At 33.7% G+C, this 21538-nt stretch overlaps 1 protein-coding gene across 1 annotated transcript in view; it reads left to right on the top strand.

Moving 5' to 3' along the window:
• The first annotated feature begins 846 nt into the window (after window positions 1-846).
• LOC119837188 overlaps window positions 847-21538 on the top strand; it is a 43847-nt gene continuing 23155 nt past the window's right edge. Inside the window, exon 1 of the mRNA XM_038362712.1 lies at window positions 847-1307. The gene's annotated coding sequence lies outside the window, so the exon portion shown is untranslated. The remainder of the gene's footprint in view (window positions 1308-21538) is intronic.

The raw sequence follows: 21538 nt of genomic DNA, 5'->3' as shown, positions 1-21538 counted from the left end.
ATAATCACTAATTTTCAACAGACAAACTAACGGTAAAACTGTAAATAAAAATGCCAACAATTTAAAAGACATTGGTAGTTAAATCTACAATAACAAAATTTTCCACTTTTTTGATAGATACATGATAAACATTTTTTTTCTTTTTTATTTCAAATCTCTATTCGAATTTAGTTGTAAATGATGGAGCGTGTCATCTCGATGGCTCGGTGTGAAGCGCGCAGTTCTATATAACGAAAAAAGACAAAAAGGTTTCATGTGTATTTTATTAGAATTTCATTGGATAATTCAAAGAACCTATAAGCTGAACAAACCACAAGGAGAAAGTTATAGGTTATAGGTAAATAAATCAGTTGGTGATATACTATATTACCTACGTGTATGGTGAGCTGCAAATAGCCAAACTGTTTTGAGTCTTCCTGTCCGTCCCTGGTAGAATATTTATCTATTTATGAATATGTATTTATTTATTTCAAAGAGCTTTGCGCTTATTTCTGTTATCCTAATTTAATTTTACTGCATGACCATGAATAACAATTTAATAAAACGGTCGTTACTTTTTATGTACTTATTATTCGGTGCTTTTTACCTTTTGTGTAAAAAAATTAATATTCAATAAACAGTTTTTTAATTATTGATGCAGGAATTCTGAACGTGCATAAAGTGAGAAAATGTGTGAAAAATACAATTCAAAATGCAAATATTTTGTAAATTCAAAAAAATTGTTATTATCTTACTTTGACAGGGTAACATTGTTGCAAGATGGTTTGTTTTATGTAATGGTATCCCCGTGTACCGGTTCAACGAGCCGCCTGCACTCCGTCATGTCAGTCACAGTCAGTTGAATTTGCGCAGGTGGCGCTACCAGTCGTCCTACGCATGCGTCGCGTTACGAGCTTCGTAATGGACACTGACAGATCCCAAGTTTTATTTTATTTAAATAAAAATTAATACAAACCGAATGACAAACTTGAGCTTTTAAACTTAAAAGTGAACATAGTATTGATATCGTGACAATTTCATTACAAGCCAATGATTCAATGTAAATAAAATAATCGATTTCAAATCACGCTCATTATTTCGTGATTTTGGTTGTGGGATTTAATATTTATTGTTGGTTTTTGCAATAAATGCATATACCATAACTCGGCGTGGAAATAACTGGTTTTGGGGGCCGATGTGTTTTTGTGTTGTGTTTATTGGTGAATAGATACTAAGCTATAGTGCCCCGTGTTACCGCTATTTCGTGATGTGTGTGTGATGCTGATAGCTGTAAGCACAACTACAAAGGTGTGAATCTTGTCTTTATGGTGAGTTTGATTTAAGGCTATTTCATTGTGTGTGTTATGCAAGTACATACCTAACTGTCTCCAGTGTCCGAACGGTGCATTCATACAGTACCTTAATGATATTTTCAATCAAAACGAATGACTTTTACTATTACCCGATAGATTTACCTGTGTCTGCTTGAACTTATGCAACTTACTTTCTTTATTATTTATTTACCACTTAGGTTCGAATCGCGACTCCGTGGTGATATAATTTTTTAACAGTCATGCCGATTTCTTTTCTGTTCCTGAAATACTTTTAAGATTAAATATGTTAATCTCGTGAAGAAATAAATTCATTTCCAAAAATGCCTAGGTATAATACATAGGTTTTTTCATTCACATAATCGAAAACAATGGCTATCTATTCTTTGTAATGTTATATTATTTTTATTTTGCATTACTAGTGTTATTGAAAAAATATAATTATCACTATAAAAATATAGGATTATGGGTACCTAAACCGTTTTAAAATAAGAAAATTAAATAATTTTTTTTATGCAAAATATTAACATAAAATAGAAATATTTAATTCCCATACACTGATATACAAAAGAGCTAAAAAGCTACTAGACGACTTGTCGGTTTTCCGAAAATTGTTATATTTTCATAAAATCTAATGATATTTTCTTAGTATTTTCTTGTGTTTGATTTTACGTGAGTATTATACATTTAGAAATTAAAAACTTTTTAACGGATTTTAAACGCGATTTATTCATTATATTATTAACCCGACGTTTCGAACACTTTACAGCGAGCGTGGTCACGGTCATAATATAATGAATAAATCGCGTTTAATTAAAAAGTTTTTAATTTCTAAAAGATATTGTCTTAATCATAAACAACTCAGTCAAGCACAAGCGATATTAATTGTTAAAAATACATATTGACTTTTTTTTATTTTTAATTATATCTATATTCTTTTGAGAGTGCCTTTTGGTATACCCAAGGGCCTCCTGGAAAGGCCCTGGGATTTATCGGAATTCCAATGGAATAGTAGACTACCGACTAAACCCCACTGTGGTCCTTCGAGCCGTTTCATTGAAGGGTTGCGGTTTTACATAATATTATATTCTTCTTGTTATTTATTGTCAATAAAAATCTTAATGCTGCATAAGTGATTAGGTAATGGCGCGTAATTAAAACGTTACAACGATTAATAAATTGGAATTCTTTCAAAGATATTTCACAAAACAATATTGCAATTTGCATGTAATATTGTTATTGTGTATATCAACCATCTCCGATAAGATACGAAATGAGGTCTGTAGGTTAATCCTTAGTATGAATACTTACGCACGTAGTGGCTACTCCATAATCGTTCTATTGTTTATTATCTTATACTTTTTCTATGATTTTTTCCTTCAGGTTATTTTGATGGCGCGGAAGTGACATGAATACTTGCATGGCTTATTAACCGCATGGACAAGTTTAAAAATAGAACGATACAAATCTAAATGATTGTATCGCGAGGCAAGAAAGATTATTTTTTTTTTTTTTTGCTTTTTGTACATAGTAGAATGTATAGATCATATAAAATGTAGACATAGGTAGACATAGTATAATAATTCCAACTTTGCTAACTGACATTTGATAGGCAATAATCAAGCTTAATTTCAGAAAATAATAAAATTGGCTTTCCTTTCATTGCTACTCATCAATATTAAATATGCTCAAAATATTCACATTTTTATGATATATTAAATGTTTTGTTTATCACTGCAATATTTGCTTTGGTATATGCTTTGAAACATACCCAATAGCTTGTCTTGTGGCTTTTCTGTATTGTATTATAATGTTTTTATTACAATGTTTTTGTTATTTATTCGTATATCATTTCTGTCTAAACTCTCGTGCCCTCGCTAATGTTCATTAAAACCTAGAATAAATCATGCTCTTGTTACGAACATATGCTAAATAAAATATAATAAAATACACATGTGCCTCCACTCTGATATGTAAAAGTGGAACATCTGTCCTCCAGTACATTGTACTTTTCTAGAGCTAGACAAAACCCAAGACTATTTGCTAAAGGGCTGTCTCAGAACTCCTCACGACTCGCCATAAAAGAAATTCTTTTTTAATCCTTCCCAAGGCAAGTTGTCGAGTAATCTTGAATACAAAGCGAGTGCAGTTTCTAGGCTTAAATGCGATGCAAAGATGTGCTCTTGGAAAGATTGGAGCATAACTTAATAACTAGACGGTCTCAAGTGTAGGGGAGTTCACACCGTTCGGTTTGCATACCCTGACGGCGCTGCTGCTCATAGAAATAATTGCATAGATGTACGACTCGCTAGCCAACTATTAACGATGTTCATTAATTTCTTTGCAGTTGCGTCGTATGAGTGGAAATAGTTGGTGCGGTTAAACTGTTTGTAGGAAAAGCTTAGAAAAGCAACTCAGAGAGTTTTAATATATTAACATCGTGTGTATATAAATATATTTTAATATATTAACATCGTGTGTTTATAGACAATTTATATCTATAAACACAGACGATGCACGTGTGATAGTCGGTTATTGTGTGATAGTCAAACTTCCATTCATCATTGAATGGCACCAAAGTAATCCTTGATAATCAACTACGTTATCGAAGAATAAATAGAATAATCCTGTTGAACTGATTTTTTGTTACAATATGTTCTTAATTTTTTTTTTTGTTCAGTTTCTAAAGCATATTTGCGTCTAATATCAAACTTTCTTATTTCCGAAATGGTCAAACAACTTATATCACATTAATTATATTTGCTGTAGTCAATTAAACAGAAAGCGGTATGTTGATATAAGATCGAGAACATTTCGAGCGTAGTTTGATAGCATTAAACAAATATTGGGTTAACTAACGTAGCCATGATTGTCAACCTTTTCTCCGTATATCATCATCTTATCAAGAACTGTTTAGATTGTGTTATTAGACTTCTGGCCTTTAATCATCTTATTGTAATGTCTAGAACTGTATTTAGTTCGATCTGCTAGGGATGTTCCGTTAAGATATTTGGTTTAAATTGAATTTTTGAAATCTCGAAATTAGTTACTAATATTAGGAACTATTAAACGCATCGTAGGTATGTGTATCAAAATTACATATACAATTATTTCGTGCTTAATTTTTATTCAAAAGTATACCCTAGTAAGCGGTCACACGATTGTTTGCTCGTGTTGTGTTACATGGTCGCTATTGTAGGGAAAATTCATTATCGTGTAGGCATAAACGAGCAATCTCACGTCAAAACTGGAAATGAACGGGAAACGCGAGCTGCTGGACAGAGTGTTGGTCCTTGAGCTAGACAGCGCAAGTGTCCTTGGCCCGGTTCAGAAATGTTTCCCGGGAAAGGTTAACCTTTTATTCAAGAATCGCGCGATACTCAAAGCTTTTGTATATAGTTATTCACGTTCATTTCTATCGTAACTTTAAACGAAACTAATTAATTTCGAGTTTAAATAGCGGACGAAATTTATCCGAATTTTATTAAGTTATCATTAAATTTGTTATTATGTTATTTAAAATTTGTTATTTCTGTAACAGAGACATAAAAATTTCATTTCATTGAATATGTAGCTGTAGATACTGAAAATGAATAGACAAGTTGAAGTATCGTTATTACAAAAAATATATAATGAAATGAGGATACCCTTTGCTATAACAATATATCACATCCGTTATTTTAATGGCACAGTATTTTTTATCTGTGTTCTATTTTGTTAAATTCCCTAACGACCAATTTTGGCAGAGGCTGCGCGGCCAATTCATAAAGCTGCCCATTCACGCACGGTGTCCTTGGCCTAGTTCAGTTCTACTGATAACGCCGCATTGGAAGCAAGCTTTCGGGTTTTATTACTCGTATTTGGCAGTATTATCATCAACCAGGGACGGGCGATGCGGATTTATTAACGAAGTCTTATTGAATTTCTAAATGGGAGGAGCAATACTTAATCTCTCCTGAAAAGTCGTTAATAAATGATAGATAATAATTTGGTTTGCGTAAGGATTTAGAAAATACGGTACTCATTTTAAATTTGTTAGTTGGTTCTGTTGTGTTAGTGTTAAATGTTCATCATTTTAATACAATGTTTTTACGTTGCATCGCTGTATATTGCATAACACCGGATAGATTGTTGGAACAACAGATTATACAAAAATAAAGATCACAGACTATAAAAGAGGTACTCGTAAATTGCTCATTACCATTTCGGCTTTCGTCATAGCTATTAAAATTAGTGGTGCGTCTGCCGTGTGACCCAGTTAGCGGGAATTTTAACTTTAGTTCTAGGTAACTAATGGTTTAGTGAATCGCCCGTTCTCGGTCGTTTGCATGAATTTGTGTTTATGGGTATTGCGTTGAAAATAACTCGGCTTTCAGAACGTCGCGTTGCTTATTTTTTGTAAACTCGTGCAAACTCTCACTTGCTCTTTTTGAAATAAGGTCGTTTTGGTTTTATTGCTAAGACTTAAAGTTACATTGCAAGCAAAGCGTGTTATGGCAATAACATTAAATATAATAATATGTAAACTGTTTGAATTTGAGTAAAAGTCTCTTCTGGAAGTCGGTTAAAAAGACAGAAAATTTATAATCGCGCATGCTTTACTAAAAATTATATTTTGAACGTAATTAGTTAATATAAGTTTTAATGAACCACTTTTAAATCAGACGGAACGTCTAATTGTTTTGCGATTATAATTATGCTAGCTGCACCCTGCGGTTTCACCCGCGTAAGTCCGTATCCCGTAGGAATGTCGGGATAAAAAGTTGCCTATATGTTATTCCAGTTGCCCCGCTGTCTACGTACCAAATTTCTCTGCAGTCGGTTCAGAAGTTTTTGCGTGAAACAGCAACAAACACACACAAATCCTTACAAACTTTCGCATTTATAATATTAGTAGGACTAGCCGCGCTCCGCGGTTTCACCCGCGTAAGTCCGTATCCCGTAGGATTATCGGGATAAAAAGTTGCCTATATGTTATTTCAGTTGTCCATCTGTCTACCTACCAAATTTCATTGCAATTGGTTCAATAGTCTTTGCGTGAGAGAGCGACAAACAATCACACATCCTTACAAACTTTCGCATTTATAATATTAAGGATAGGATTTATAGTATTATGTTATATAGTAGGAAGTATTTTTTTATTAATTGAGAATACTTGAGAATGCATAAAGTAAACGACATTGCTGGAAGCATTGTTTCTAACTACTAATTGATACACTTAAAAGAAATTCTTTAAATAAAAGAATACCGCAGTCACACAAAGTCAATGCCCTCTGATATAAAACCGAAACTATTTCAAAGTCCTCCGTCCACAAGGAGAGTAATAAAACGCGTGTTTATTTAGGTAATCGTAAATCAAAGTGGCTCCTCTTAATATTTACATCGGTGCGTTTATTTTTCTTATTAAGATTGGTCAAAGTTTCGGGACGACGGATGTAGATAAACATTGTGTGTATTTTGTTTATCATTCGTTGGGGGATTATGAAGTGCATCGCGTGTTCCGTGAAGCTGATGATCTTATGAAAATATATGCTCCTCGCTCTCGTCCAAGCCTAGTACCGTAGAGCGTAGACTAATGGCTGATTTTATCAACCGATTATAATTTGTTTGCAAGCGGATTTTGGAGTGAACAGGAATGAAAAAACCAGGGCCAAATATTGGTTTATTTTAGAATTTATTTGTATGTATCGATCCCATTAAAGATAGAGTAAACGTTATGTATAAGGACAAATCTAATTGAACACGTGTACTAACTACTAAGTCTAAAGATTTATAAAAGAAACGGGTCCGTCACACACCTGGTAGTTTTAGAAGAGAATATGCTGAGATTATTTTAAACAGCAAGCAAAATAGGCTGGTAAGCTCGACCTTTACTTGAATAAGTAATAAGAAGTTTCATAAATTGACAGTGGGTAATTGAATCATACGCTGTGAACAAGAGTTTTAATATTCTATACAGTTTTTTTTTTACGAAGTTACTGCGGTAGATTAAAGGTGTTATGATAAGAGCTAGCTAGCTGCATTGTAATATTTGCACGTGAAACGAATAATTCAATTTGGAATTCTAAAATTGAAAATTCTCAATTTTTCTTAAAGAAATCCTAAGGAATACTGGCTTTAAACAGTGTATTGTTATGAGAAAAAAAAAAACATGTCATCTATTCCCGCCATTGCTGCTATCTCATATGTAGTAGGTATATAATAATCTGTGGCTATATAGCACGGAGTTCCAGTTACTGGGTGAAACTTATTGTATTCACAATTTGTAAAAACTGCTGTTGATAGCACAACTTGTTCCGAGTATATGGTGTGAAATGATACTATGTTTTCCCATAGCCCACTTATTATAAACACACTGTTTATACCGTACATCGAGTACAAATATGCGTCGTGGTTTTTTATCTGTTACTTTCTTTATAGTTAACTGTTGCCTTATATTTACAATCAAACTCCTATAAACATAACTAAAGTTACATACTAAACGTTCCCTTGTCGTTAAAATAAGACGAAAGTAAAAGACTTAAGACCAAATTTTATTAATAAGACTGGTATACTGAGTATAAATTATAATACGTTATTTTTATATATCAATGGACCTAGTAGATGCAGCGAATTTTAACATTAGCCCACCTTACAGCATTGTAACATCTGTTATTAAATCGAGAATTCGTAACCCAACACTCCACATAAAATAGGTATACAAATAACTGTTGGATATAATATCACCATTGCTATAAATATCTTAGCAAACCTGATTGAATGATGAATGATTTCATATAATATGTTTATCAAATTTGCAATAACATATTTAATCATAGGAGATTGTATGTAACTTAACGATACGAAGCCCTAATAATTGAATCTCATAATCCCGAGAAAGGGTAATACAAGACGCGGCATGAACTTGATACCTTACGGTTATTCAACAAGTAATGATAGAATATACAATGACCGCAGCCCGTCAAACCGCAACTATTGTGGGTACCGGTCGAGTCTTGTCGCATCTGTTGACGGTTCGAGATGGGCGTCCTTGACTGGCTAGCATTTATGGCACCTTTGAACTTTTCCAGCGCCATTTTCTATGGTCTGTTCTAAATTTGAACGTTTGTGGAGCAATGGCCAATGACGTTTATGTGTTGTAAACTGTCGTATTAATTAGTTGTGCAATGCATTATACATTGGAAAATATATAAAAACGCTTCTTTGTTTGATGTAGATTTTACTTTATAAACGGTGTTTTGCGATCCGTATCAAAACAATTTTTTTGCATTATGTCGTTCATGAGTCCATGACTCACCTTTCATCACGTCTGTTACTAATTCTCGTGACTCGCCATAGAATACAAAATGATTATAGACTACCTAATAAAAATAAATAACCGGTTGAAAAGTAACATAATTGCAAGCAAAAACAAGACATCACCATACTAGAATATAATTTATATTATTGTGTCGCTCGTCGTATATGTCGTATTCGCAAGTATTTGACATATTAAATAAATATGAAATATGAGTAAATTTCATGTTTGCTGTAATGATTTTATCGAAAATACATACTTAATTATGATTAAAAACATAAGGTATTTATGATGAGTCACCTAATTCTTTTAAAGCTTAAGCTTACACTTACTAAGACTACAAAGAGATTTTACTGATTCTCCTTTTTTTAGAAACCGTGAAATTACAATAAAGCTACATATCTCGAAACACGTAAGCGTTGCGTGTATTTTATTGTTGTATTGTTTGTGCGCCATATGTCACCGATGCGGGCCGATGGGTGTTCTAACAGGCATATTATTGACTAGCTGTTGCTTACGGCTTTGCTCTTATGACATGATTTTTTTATAAAATTTTGCCCTGTAACCGTACATGGAAGTAAATGGGAATAATATTCCATGTTCTTCAGAACTTACAAATATAACACGGAATATCGATAAGAATTTTTTTAAACTTTGGCCAAAATGTATTCTTACGCAAGTTGTCAAGCGCATTGAGGAAGAAGTGCATTAAATTGCTTAAATCGTTTCGCAGTGGCTTTGAACTTAGTTAATTGCCTAGAAAACAATGTTCAAAGCTAATCATAATAATGCAAAGGTGCAGAATTAATCTCGTAGATGATTTCATAAGTTCACGGTACGGCAACCAAGCCTAACGGACAATCAAAAGGCCAGACTGAAAGTAAGAAGGTGTTTATATAACTTAGGGCTTATTTCGCAATCAGCGGTAACATGAAGTTGTTATGCTGTGTGCTTCTGCATTTTGGGGAACACTGGAAGTCAGACACAGGGTATGCTACGTTATTTGATCAGGATACGAATTCTTTGACTATTCATTATCTACTTAACTGACATCTGTCAACGCAAACCCAAACTACTAGACTGATCAGGTTGAAATTTGGCATTCAGATAGCCATGATGTAGGCATCCGCTAAGAAAGGTTTTTGATATCTCTCTCTCTCCCCACAGATGGATAAAATAGGAGATGAAAGTTTGTACCTAAAAAAAATATTTTCATCACGAGCTAGTGAGTTTAAAATTGACAGATTATGTCGTACACTTGGTTAGAAGCCAGGAATGCATGTATGGAAGAATTTTTAATATCTTATATTGGAGCTCCAGATAATATTAATTTAATTTGATATTCTGCTTGCTTTTTCTTTATATTTTATTATATAATTTTTTCTTTGGACATGTAATATTAAAAAAAGAAAAGGCTTTATTTCCAAGGATGTGGTTACTGGTGCGTACCTACAGGGATGTTTATTGCCCTGTCAGGTGTCTAGAAAGGTGTCTAGAACGCACGTCTTTGTATGTACATGGAAACTAGCTTTTTTCAATAAGATATTGTTAAGTTTTCTTTACCATAGATCATGCCCCGAGATAGTAAGAAAGACGAGACAAGCGAAACACTCGGACACTACCTACCTTTTAGGTTTGGATTATAACAATTATTTTTGATAATTTAATAGATGATTAGCTGCGCCCCGCAGTTTAACCCGCGTAAGTCCGTATCCCGTAGGAATATCGGGATAAAAAGTTGCCTGTACGTTATTCCAGCTGTCCAGCTATCTACGTACCAAATTTGAAACAACCAACCGGTTCAGTAGTTTTTGCGTGAAAGAGCAAAAAACACACACACACATCCTTACAAACTTTCGCACTTATAATATTAGTAGGATAAGTACTATTTTCGGTTAGATTCAAATTTTTAATGACTTGTAAAAATGATCTAATCTTATCAAGATTAACTATTTCTATAAATTAATTCAGGATGATTTAATTTTTAGTTTTATAGCATTGAAATGCTTTATAAATTAGAAATTTTGAAAGAATAGAAAAAATTTGATCACGAGGCAGGATTCGAACCTGCGTATCTTGCCTAACCGTAGCAACGCCTAGCCTCTCGGCCACCCGTGATCCTAAACGTTGCTACGGTTAGGCAAGATACGCAGGTTCGAATCCTGCCTCGTGATCAAATTTTTTCTATTCTTTCAAAATTTCTAATTCAGGATGATATTCCATATTCCTCTCTCTTTCTTCTAGATTAATTCTTGCTATACCCATAATTTTTTTGTTAAATATAGCTATTATAAACATTAATATTCTTCTTCATTGATCGAAAACCATCTAAGCCATCCGGAGAATAACGAAATTAAGTAATCACCAAGTACCGACCAGTACTTTATATTCAAAGCAAAAAGCTTAGGTACCTACATACAGTTACCAAAATAACTCTGCTAAATTATTTTAAACTTAATTCGCGTTACATACAGTCCAAATCTCTGTGAATAATGCGCATGATTCACAGTTTATCTTGACAGTCGCTCAACCTCTCACATCTTGCTATTTTCGATCGTTGGCTTTAATTTAATTGCTCTAAATAGAGCTTTACCCCTTCAAGTATAAAGATTCATTTTCAATAGAATGTGGAAACTTTGCGAATTTACTACCAATTACTGATGCTTCGTATTTTGCCCCTTTTGAAATAAATTTAGAGTTGCGTATTATGTTTTTAATATAAAAATTAGTTGTGAAGCTTAGATACTGTCCGTGTGATATAAGCTGAGCTATGCATTTGTGTGAGTGTACATGGATAGTGTAGATGAGATGACGGCTAAGAGCGTGGAGCATCCTTGGATTGGCTTTTACCGGTTTTTACTGTTTTCTCTCTAGCTTCCTGAGGGGCCGCTCGTCAAGTCAGCGGTTTCTGGCTGTACTTTTCACGGCGGTCACTCACACATACGCATAGCATTTTACGTCCCGCGAACTGAACTCGAATTAATTATCGTCAATTTATTCAAAAGGGATTCTTAGGAATCAGCATTTTTGCGTTTACTGAAAATTAACATTATTTAATCTGCGATGATGCATTCTTATTTCAAACGTTATGTTTTTTTAAAGCGCGGTTAAAAAATGTTACCACATCCGGAACGCTGTGTAATTGAACAATAATCGGTTTCTCAGAGAAACTAAGATTGTTTATGAATAAAATTCTGTATTACGATCTGCGATTAGATAATACACCTGGAAACTTTATACCGTACAGATAGAATTCAACGTTTCCTCTTATTCATGCGTAGGGGTCGATGCACTTCGTATAAATTGAATTCAGCTAACATTGAAAATTGGATCGTGATTTGTCAGTCGTTTTTTGATTGTTAAGCTAGTTCGGGGAGAAACTTTTAATCGAAGCCAGTTTCTGATGTTTGTTTCATCAACTAGCTCTTCTGGATGTCTGAAAAGCAGAACATTTGAGACATCCAGCAAGCAACAAACCGACTGTGTTATCACATCTTGAAATTTAACGTCTTGTTCGAGCAAAAATTATAATACATTTAAATGAAGTTTCTATGTTAGTCTGAGTATTATTTTGTTTATTTTAACATTCGAGAATTCGAAAATGATGGGCTTTTCGAATGCCGCAACGATGAAATAATACGTAGGTATTAATGTCTACAAAATAATAGTAAAGTCTATAGAAATGGGGTCGAGGCTATTTCCTAAAAATAAAGGAAGTGTTAATAAATCGAGCGTTTATAACAATACCGATTCGGTCAAATCATCGAATTTCCATGTTGCGCGGCAAATTGAAAATTGACAAGAGTTGTCACCAGTCCTTGACATGTGTCAAACGTGTCAAGACGGCCGTGCCCCACTTTATAGTTTGCTTATTATTATTTTTTTATTTAGTGGCCATAATGCGGTGTCGCAGTATTTTTGCTCTCAATTATGCGACGATAGAACGACATTTTAAGTTTTAAAACTATGAAGGATATGCATTTAGTACTAATACATTACGTCCCCCACCTATTCTCTTATTTATTATATATATATCTTATTTATTCTTGTTGAGATTCAACCCATATTTACAGAGAATCGGGTAGTTTATCTACAAGTTAATAATTATTCTTAATATATTGCGAATGAATATTATCCTCGCGAGGAGAAATTGAACTAAACATCTAGAATTAACTGTGTTTCATGAAAGTTGATACCTTAGGTAATTTAAAATCGATTGAGGGCGTTATAATCGATATAAGAATCGTTACAGTTAAAGCGCACGTGAGAGGCGCAAATCGATTTTCTCACAAAAAATATATAGTAATGTTGGTAGAAAGGAGGAAAATTGTACCTGTACTTGTTTCAGTTTCGAGAATTATAAACTAATAAAATGTTGTTATTTATAATCTATTTTACGTTACGTGAAGTAAAATACAGATTTATATAATTCCTATAATACCATAGAAGGTACCTTTCAGTCATTGAAAAACATTACACCACATCTCTGGCGTCCATTGACATTACATTCGATTTTTAAATCTAGCAATGGCGGCAGCAATTTCTCTATTTAAACTCTCAATAACTGTCAAGCGAACGCCTCTGCTAGTGCTATGTCAGTGACCGCGATGGCGCGAACCAGAGACGTTTTACGTTTTAACCATATGCACGGTGGTTTGAATACATTATGTGTATTTGCATAATGTTACAAATCATAACAACTGAGCAGGCTATCGTGCTTTGAACGCTTTTATTTGGTTATTGGTTACCTTAAGCGATATTGCGACAAATGCAACTACATATGTGACAATCATTAAGCAAAGAAGATATTTGACCTTCTGTTTTGATAAGGTTCAATAATTCAAAAAGGATATGTTTATACGTTTAATTGTCTATAAAAAATATACGTTAAGTTTTAAAATAGTGTGTTCGCTTTTGACTATGTAATTATACAGAATATAGATAACAAGGACAAAATATTTTAACTCCTACACAACTGTCCACTGATTGCGAAGTCGAATATAAGGTACAGATAAGATGTTAGTAAATAAATCATAGAGCTAATTATGTTTCTAAGCCCACATGTATCGCCTACTTAAAACAATATTAGGTAGGTTTATTTATATGTTTTAAGCGTAGCTGGTTGGAGGATTTGCCAATATGTAACTTGTGGGTTACGCCCGTTATCTCACTTTTAATAAAAGTTTAAATAATTAAAAATAAGCTTAGAAAACCTGTTTGTTTAAACTAGATGACTCGAAGATTTTGTAAGCATCAAACAACTGTTTAATTCTAATTTCGCCCCTTGTAAATTTTGTTTATAATTCTGTTCTGCTATTTCGGGTAGAGTCAAATCATAATAAATCAATGATTCAACGTTTTTTCTAGAATTCACTTGACTACATAGTATAAAACATAGTCGCTTTCTCTGTCCCTATGTCCCTATGTATGCTTAAATCTTTAAAACTACGCAACGGATTTTAATGGTTTTTTTTTTAATAGATAGAGTGATTCAAGAGGAAGGTGTATAATAACATTTATTAAACTACTGAATGAACGCGTGCGATGCCGCGGGCAGAAGCTAGTAACAAATGAATAATTGTCTGATTTCATAACTAAGTCCTTTTGCAGACTTCAATGGCAACACAAAACATCGCTAAGTATTTTAACATATGACAGAATTAACCAGTTGCGATGCACATTGCAGCGGCGGGTTCTTTCCTAACACATGTTTTAGCAAACGAATATGGCAGCCTTTGCCAAAACAATTATAAGGAATGAGGGCAAAAAAGCTTATCACCATGCCATGTGTTAAAGAATATGTATATATAGATTAAATATTCTAAGTTAAAATATTTATGTACTTAATACCTACCTCCTGCTTTTTACTATTTCTATACACAGTGGGTTGCCTGGAAGAGATCACTGTTTAGTGATAAGGTCGCCTTCTGTGCTGGTCTAGTTGTAAGTTTTTATATTTAAGGTTTATTTGTATACCAGCACAATAAAGTGTTAAATAAATAAATAAATATATCATTTACGTCTTTTATTGATTTTTTTTACGATTTATGTATCACCGTCAAGACATAACATCTCAGTATTCCCGTGATCGCGCTCGCTGAAAAGTGTTCGAAAAAAATGATATAAAGAAATCTTGTTCAAATCCGTTGAAAAATCTCTTTTCCCTGACTTAACAGTCACAGGCTGTTCACGGCAGGGTTCTCCGCAAACTATATTCTGCTAATGCTATAAATTCGATAGTATACAGAAGTATGGGTGCATGGCTGGACATATTATGGACGTTTGTTACTCTTTCATACGAAAACAATTTACCGAATCTGTGTGAAATTTGGTACAGAGAGAGATGATAGTCTGGTTTAGTGACGCCGCGGGTTACAGCTAGTCTTAATTAATCGCGCTTCTAATCCGATTAGCAGACTCTTTATTTTTTGACGTGACAACGTCTTAAATTAGGTTGCGGCTCGGAGTCACTCATGAAAAAGTGTAACGCTCGGTAACGTTACGATGAGTCACCGAACTATGATCGGTCCGCCGCGCGCGCAGCACTAGAGAATTAGGCGCATTGAATCGGCGCGTACTTGTGTCTCTGTCTCTGTCGTTCTACCGAGAAAAAGACGTTGTCACGTAAAATCTTCGCCCGTAAAACCGACTTTACAGGCAACCTTTTTTTTTTTCCTAAAATGGTTTATACAATAATGGTTTGAACTGTGATTTGGCAATTTATTAAAGGTTTATTAATTTCTATATCTTTAACACTTCTTCATCTATCGTCAATGCAATTTTAATAGATGATCATACCACTTCACGCCCATGCTCATCCTTATTTTATCGCGATTACCTCCGGCTTCACTCTGAATCATGTGTCCAATTGACGTGGAAATTTGTTATTGTCGTTATTTATCAACTATGTTAACTAGATTAATAAGAAATAGGTAATTACGATATGAAGCAGTGGCTCCGTGGTGAGAACCTCGGACTTCAAAATCGATACGTCCGGGTTCGAGACCGGGCGAGCGGGCAGGAAATAAATTGATTTTTCAATTTATCTGCGCATATAGATAACATCACCACTGCTCGAAACGGTGAAGGAAAACATCGTGAGGAAACCGGCATGTCCAATAATCAAAAAAGTTCGACGACATGTGACATCTGCCAACCCGCACTTGGCTAGCGTGGTGGATTATAGCCTGAACCCTCATAGGAGGCCTGCGTCCCAGCCGTGGGAACATATATGGGCTGATGATGATATAGTAGTATTGGTACTTTAACATCGGTACATCCAGTTTATGTAATTTCGGTGCATAAAAGCTTTTTAATTCTTGGAAAATCCTTTTAACCTGCCTTGTTAATGCACATTATGGTGGCATTCATGAGAGATGGAAAAATATATATTTTTATTTAATTTTTCAACGATCTTTAACAGAAGCTGTTGTAGTTACCATTTTCTTTATGTCTTTATATGTACATAGGGTAATTAATACCTGATACAAACAGCTAATACTGTTTGTATCAGGTATTACATATACATATATACATCGTGTTGTCCCAATAACTTCGACAACTATAAATCACCCTTTGTATTGATAATGTCTCGAGTGCGTTCAGACGAGCTAAAATTAGAATATTACGATGGTTTATTGTAGTTGGAAAGACACTGGTTGTTGATTGATTTGACCTCTCTTCGCAAATCACCTAATCGATGAAATAGCTTTAATTATCTATATGATTATCACAGCTAGATAAATTACAATCGATTCGTTAATTTGCGCGCTAAAATATTAACTACACGGTTTATTGAACGGAAAATTAAAAAGAAACACATATCTTATACCTTTAAACGAGCAATTCTTGTATATATATATATATATATAATTGGAATCTCGGAATCGGCTCCAACGATTTCCATGAAATTTAGTATATAGGGGGTTTCGGGGGCGATAAATCGATCTAGCTAGGAATCTTTTTTAGAAAATGTTATATTCGTGTTTTATTCGTGTTTTTTTTTCCTGACATCTATTGGTGAATAATAATACTATTTTGCTTCGTAGATAGCTGGACAACTGAAATAACACATAGGCACTTTTTATACCGATATTCCTACGGGATACGGACTTACGCGGCTTCAACCGCGGGTCACAGCTAGTTATTATTAGGTATAATACTAATTATTGCAATATTCACAATCACGTGTACTGTGACTATCCTACTCCTACTTAATATTATAAATGCGAAAGTTTGTAAGGATGTGGGTGCGTTTGTTGCTCTTTCACGCAAAAACTACTATTTTGCTATCGGTAGACAACTGCAATAACATATAGGCAACTTTTTATTCTGACGTTCCCACGGGATACGGACTTACGCGGGTAAAACCGCGGGTTGCAGCTAGTTGTTTATATTTCTTTTTTTTTATTGCGTTTTATGCATGATGTGTTAAATGATGTTTACGAATCTATCCAAACATTCCATATGGTGGTATCGTATACCTATGTATACTGTATTATATTATGTTATCTGTGGTATAGGTTATTGGCGGTTGTCATGGGCAACAAGCGTCTCTTTACATTTGAAATCTCTGCGAATGGCTGCTTATAAAAGCTAAGTGGCCGTTTTTTTATGCACGCACTCGGATGTAAAGTACAGTGGGGAGGTTAATGTTTACGCGTTTCATTTATTTATGCAAAAATAAATTATGGATTAAAATTTCGATTATATTGGTGTGTTGTTTATTATACTTTGAGCGTATGGAGATATATATAAATAGATATATTTGTTTTAACTGTAGTTTTTGGCACAATTTGTTTTATTGTTTAGAATAATAAAGCCATTGGGTAAGCTAAGAACCTAATAAATTACAGTCAATAAAACTTATATGAATAAGCTCAGATATTATCCAGATAATTTAGAAATCTGTGTTGCCTATAACTTTCTCCACATTTTCGTAAAAGTTGACTTAATAAATAATATGCCATTACTTGCCACTACTTATTTTTTCACGTTGTTTGTCCGCGATGGAATGCTAAACTACTGAACCGATTTTTATCGAATATGCACACCATGTGCAATTTGATCCAACTTAGATAGGATACTTCATATAATTTCAATCACGATAAATGACTACCGGGGCGGAGCCGGGGCGTACAGTTAGTGTATTGTAAATATTTGAATGATTAATTGTATCATAATTTTTCATCAAAGAATGTCAAATGGTTATTTAATGTCAACGCATTTATCACACAAAGTTCAAATGATCTGTCAGCAGTCAGCAATCTATCGAGCTTTTGAAATTCCATCATTATGACATTAGCCGTTACCAGTTATAACAATCGGATCTAATAAGGCAATCGCTTCCGATAGCTAAGCACTTGATCATATATGGAATACAGCGAATAGGAGGAAACGAATGTAAATTCATGATTAGTTTTTTTTTAAGTCTAAAGGGGCACGATAGCACGTGTTGATTGTATAGTCTGTGGTATTTAATTTAATAACAACACAAGAAATGTTGTTTGTTTCACATATTTGTTTGATCTTAATCAGAGTAGTATGAGCAATTTATAATAGACTAGCTGCGGCCCGCGGTTTCACCCGCGTAAGTCCGTATCCCGTAGAAATATCGGGATAAAAAGTTGCCTATATGTTATTTAAGTTGTCCCAGCTGTCTACGTACCAAATTTCATTGCAATCGGTTCTATAGTTTTTGCGTGAAAAAGCAACAAACACACACATCCTTACAAACTCTTAAAATTAAATTCTCTAGAATACTATTTCAGGCAACTGAAATTTTCTTTGTTTTCATTGTGAGTTTTCATCTATGCTTTCAAAGTCTTCGCATAAGAAATATTCATATGATATTGTAAAACTGCCTCATAGCGCATTTCAAATGTAAATATCGTCGTTCAGTTAAAACCATTGGTATTGTGAGGCTGCATTTGCATTCTTCAACACGTTATGGCGTCAAAGACCATGTCACTTTGGTATGCGAGGCAGGCGTGTGTACAAAATGTTGGTGTCATGTAAATACGGGACACTTGCGTGTGCTGTGTGTGCTGTGCTTCTGGTAATTATTGCATTCTGTTTGAGTTATGTTGAATTTGTTTGTGTTGGATGTGTGTGTGTGTGTGATATTGTTACCTAGTGCACTGGTGTGTGTATTTATATACGACTTGCTGTTCGTCCCTGTTCGCCTGCGCATGGTAGATACATAACGTGTCATACAGTGATGTTGCAGCTAATTAATAGTGAAAGAATTTTTGAAATCGGTTCAGTAGGTTTTGTGTGAAAACATTACAAACATATAAAAATACAAAAGTTTCTACTACTTATAACCGCGTGGTAAATTTTTAGAATTGAACCCTACATTATAAGCATCACAATAACAATACGTTAATAAATATTAATACACATAAGTAATTACTTTCGGTATCTATGGTAACTACATACAAGTTGTGCATTATAGTATATTAATTCGTGTAATACACAAATGTTATATTATTAATTATTGCACTTTTTTTGCCGACTGTACGACGGCTTCTCGAATTTGTATTTCGAACTAAAATGTAGACGCACTTCCATGCAATACTCAGACATCTCATTGTTTTGAACGTTTTTAATTTGTCTGCTTAACCACGATCGCGCTATCTCTCTCTATCTCTATGCGATAGAAAGAGATATATATAGGTATGTAGATTTTACGTTTTGCACCCATGCGTATGCAATAATTATAATAAAATCATCAGTTTTATGTTTTAATTATAATGCGTTTATAGCTCGCCAGTAATAATGGACTCAAATAGGCTTGTAAAATAGTTGATTAATGACATTGACGTTTCCTTATATACATTATTCATCATAATTTATTGCTGGTCGCGTGATAATAAATGCAATATGATATACCATGAGCCTAATTTGAGTGCCTTGACTTCAGAGTATCCGATTTGTACAATAGTTACGTTTTATCCTGCTTATATTATAAATGCGAAAGTTTGTAAGGATGTGTGTGTGTGTGTTGTTTGTGTTCCGGGATACGGACTGACGTAGGTGAAACCGCGGGGCGCAGCTAGTATAATATAATTAAACGTATTTAGATCGATATAAGTGCTTAATTTGCTATATAGGACGTAGCGATATTCCAAATTGGTGATGGTTCACCCAATACAAAGTTATCAGACAATAAACCGAAAAAATGCTGTCGAATTGAGAACCTCTTCCTTTTTTAAAGTCGGTTAAAAATATCTTAAGTTAAATCATTTTTCGAACCGTTTAAGCGACAGTGACCCTTATACTTAACTGTTACAAGTGTTCCTTTGTGCTAATTTTAACTGTGACTGGAAACCTTCCCAGATCAATCTAGACTCTAGCGTCTAGAGGGATAGACCCTTTTATAATATTATTTTTGAATGGAAAACCTTGTGTGAAGCATTTATTATTGAAACCTCATCTGCTTCTTTAGAGTATGAGAACGCCAATGTATTTTTAACTTATTCATTAACCGAGGGACGGGGGAACTACGATTTACATGAAAGTACCCTCAGAGTCAACAAATTTGTGTTTATGTTGGGTAATTGAAATTCTAGGTGTAACCAAGCTATGTTGTTGCGACAAGATGACTATATTTTGAATCAAACGAGAGTGTGAACTGATTTAAATTAGAAATTGGATATAGTTATATAATAAGGTATGACGAGGTAGACGCAGGCACCATCTTCGGCGGCGTGATAAGAAGATATTATGATAATAGTGAAGATTAGTGGTTAAGCGAAAATTAATTGATATTTATTTGTTTAATATTTTATAAATATTTTGTAGTTCATCTATACTAATATTATACAGCTGAAAAGTTTGTTTGAACGTACTAATCTCAGGAACTACTGGACCGATTTGAAAAATTCTTTCAGTGTTAGATAGCCTATTTACTGAGGAAGACTATAGGCTATATATGTACCACAGGCGAAGCCGGGGCGGACCCCTAATAAGTAATAATGCGCAATTTTTTAGTCATAACCTTAAGAATTTTAAAACTATAAAATATCTAAATATTTCTATCACAGTCTAAAAGCCACTATAAAATACTTTCATGTTTTTTCTTCAATAGACTAGCCTGTTAAATTGAGATAAATGCATACATTAAAAATTATACGCGAAAAGAAAGATTCGACAGGAAAATTATACAAATGACATTCATTTCAAAAACGTTCTCAATTCGAATAGTAGGTAATCCAGTTATCACAACCGTGATCTATTTAAACGAAACCATTTAAATATCGAACAGTACATTCGATTTTTGAATCGTTAAATAACGGCAATCTGCTCGACCTCATCTATGACATAGACCTCACGCCCATAGATTACGATCTATGAAGCGGCCCCTCTCTTGTCTATTTGTACGATATTACATGTTTTGAATATGAATGGACTTCAGTTTATTAGAATGCATTATTGTTCTTAGCTTTAATGGCTTTTATTTTACATTTATGATTCGCTGGGGCCCACCAATACTGGAATTAAATAGTATATTGTCTGTGCATGTAATGCTAATCAGACTGGTCTTGAAATTAAATGTTATTCAATAACGAAAAAAAAACTAATAAAATATTTATGTTCTTGTACGAATTTATAATATATGATTATTAATTAGCTAAATTGTTTCTTTAAAGCCATTCCCCAAATACTTTTCGAAACAAAGATCCCATGTTTCACATTAAATTTTCATTATTTGTTAAATAAACTTACTAATCGTTAAATACACTTACTAATCGTTAAATACGTCATAGTAATAGTGTAAACTTATATATAGCTATATGCCTATATTGCAAATTTTTCCTCCATATGTAGATATACCTATTTACTACTAAAGACTCACTTCGAACAAGTGCTTTTACTTATATTATTTTCAAAATAAACATTCACTGATGTCAGTAACATTATTGAACGA

This window comes from Zerene cesonia, chromosome 26 (genome assembly GCF_012273895.1).
Source record: "Zerene cesonia ecotype Mississippi chromosome 26, Zerene_cesonia_1.1, whole genome shotgun sequence".
Classification (NCBI taxonomy): Eukaryota; Metazoa; Arthropoda; class Insecta; order Lepidoptera; family Pieridae; genus Zerene; species Zerene cesonia.
This window is presented reverse-complemented; position numbering and strand designations above follow the sequence as displayed.